This window comes from Lathyrus oleraceus, chromosome 1 (genome assembly GCF_024323335.1).
Source record: "Lathyrus oleraceus cultivar Zhongwan6 chromosome 1, CAAS_Psat_ZW6_1.0, whole genome shotgun sequence".
Taxonomy (NCBI): domain Eukaryota; kingdom Viridiplantae; phylum Streptophyta; class Magnoliopsida; order Fabales; family Fabaceae; genus Lathyrus; species Lathyrus oleraceus.
In genome coordinates, this window is record NC_066579.1 from 157,636,698 (window position 1) to 157,638,903 (window position 2,206).

The following is a 2,206-nucleotide window of genomic DNA, read 5'->3' on the forward strand; positions in this document are numbered from 1 at the left end:
AATATCCAAACTTAGAGCAGAGGAATATCCAAACTTAGAACAGAGGCAAACTCATAAGCAACTTTGTTTCACTTAGGCATATATTCAGTATTTTAAAGTGGTAATCGCTTCACATTGGAGTGTTACCATAATTGTGCAATCGAGTCTGTGATAGAGTCTGTAATCGAGTTTGGAGCACTTTGGAAGGAAGTTAATCATGCCGCCATTTTCATTTCCGCATTGCAATTTATTCAACCCTCCGATTGGAGCAGGTTTTTATTACTTGTCTTTATCTTATTTATTTCTCGCACTCGCTTTACTTTGTTTATTTCCCGCACTCGCTTTACTTTATTTATTTCCTCGCACTCGCTTTAAATTATTTATTTCTCGCACTCACTTTACTTTCATTTATTTCCTCGCACTCGCTTTAAATTATTTATTTCCTCGCATTCGCACTACTTTTATTTACTTTCCGCACTCGCACTACTTTTATTTACTTTAATGCACTTTTACTTTACCATGTCTAACTAAATTTATAAGGTTAGAATGTGAGGATCGTAATTGAACCGATAATCCGTACAATTGTTCGTAGAAACACTTAAGGGCTATTTTAACTTTCAACTTAAGTTTTCCCGCACTTCAATTCCGTTGGGTAAGATCGAAAGCCGTCCAACGTCTATCTAAATTTAATTGTTTTTAAGTATTTCAAAAACAGTGAAAGCGCTTTGTTTAATTCATTAGGAGTTTTTAACATAAGAAGAAAAGAGATTTTAAAACTATTTTCGGACGCGTTTATAAGTTTAGAGTCTGGTTCGTAAGAACCTCTTTTGGTTAAGAAATCCAGGTTACAATACTTTTCAACTTAGTTAAGAGACTATATTTCTTAAAAATAGGTTTACTACTCTAACGCAATGCGCGCCTTTTTATAAGTGACAATAAGAGGGTTTGATTAGGGAGTAAAACTCGGTTCTGAATACGCGAAAGCGACAGTTCCCGTTAAATTAGTTCTTTTCAAAGTAGGAAACATTGCCCATAAGTAGTTCTATTAGCAAGTACTTGGATTATTAATTGATTACGTGAATTACATTCGACCCTGTCTTTATTAATTAAATTTATTTCAATACTTTACTTTTCATTGCACACTACAAAAACACCTATTTTGATTGCCTTTGATAAACACCATAACAACAGATAACGATAGATTGACACTTGGTCTCTGTGGATTCGACAATCTTTTATATTACTCTGACGCGTTCGTATACTTGCGAAAAGCACCGCATCAAGTTTTTGGCGCCGTTGCCGGGGATCAATTTCGTCAAATTTCATTTTCCTGTTGTTATATCGTTTAGACTTAGGTTATTTCCCGCCGGTCAATGCGAAGAACTCGCAGCACCGGAAGTTTAAGCTTAGTATACCCCCTGGCGAAACCTGAACGTTACGCTCGCGCACATTTATTCTTTCATAGAATTAAGAGAGTTATGGTTGAAGATCAAAACCAAAGACCTCTTAAGGACTTCGCTCAACCATCTAACGAATAACCTAGTTCTAGTATAGTAAACCCAATCATCCCAGCTAATAATTTTGAACTTAAACCATCCATGTTGCAACTAGTGCAACAGAGACAATTCGCAGGTCTCGCTACCGAGAACCCAAACCAACATTTAAAAATATTTCTTCAATTAGCAGATACTTTTAAAACCAATGGAGCTTCTCCTGAGGCAATACGTTTAAGATTATTCCCTTTTTCCCTCAGAGATAAAGCCCTATCATGGTTAGATTCCCTTCCATCCAATTCCATTATGACTTGGGATAACCTTAGAAGAGTATTCCTTGCTAGATATTTTCCCCCGAGTAAGACCGCCGTTCTTCGAAACCATATAACTAGATTTACCCAAAACCAAGGAGAATCGCTGTTCGAAGCTTGGGAGAGATATAAAGAGTTGTTACGAGCATGCCCACATCATGGTTTAGAAAACTGGTTAATCATTCAAACCTTCTCTAATGGACTTCATTATAACACAAAGATGACCATCGACGCTGCCGCAGGCAGTGCTCTGATGAACAAACCTTACCCTGAAGCTAGTGCCCTCATCGAAGATATGGCTCAAAACCATCAATCATGGGGAGTCGAACGAGCGACAGTTGAGAAGAAGGAAGCCCAAGGAGGAGTGCATGAACTAAGCTCTATAGACATGATGCAAGCCAAAATGGACGCATTAGCCCTTAA

At 37.5% G+C, this 2,206-nt stretch overlaps 1 non-coding gene across 1 annotated transcript; it reads right to left on the reverse strand.

The window, feature by feature from the left end:
• Window positions 1-1,841: 1,841 nt before the first annotated feature.
• LOC127116122 (small nucleolar RNA R71) lies at window positions 1,842-1,948 on the reverse strand. The gene has a single exon (XR_007801103.1). It is a non-coding gene; the product is annotated as a small nucleolar RNA R71 (small nucleolar RNA).
• Between the last annotated feature and the right edge of the window lie 258 nt (window positions 1,949-2,206).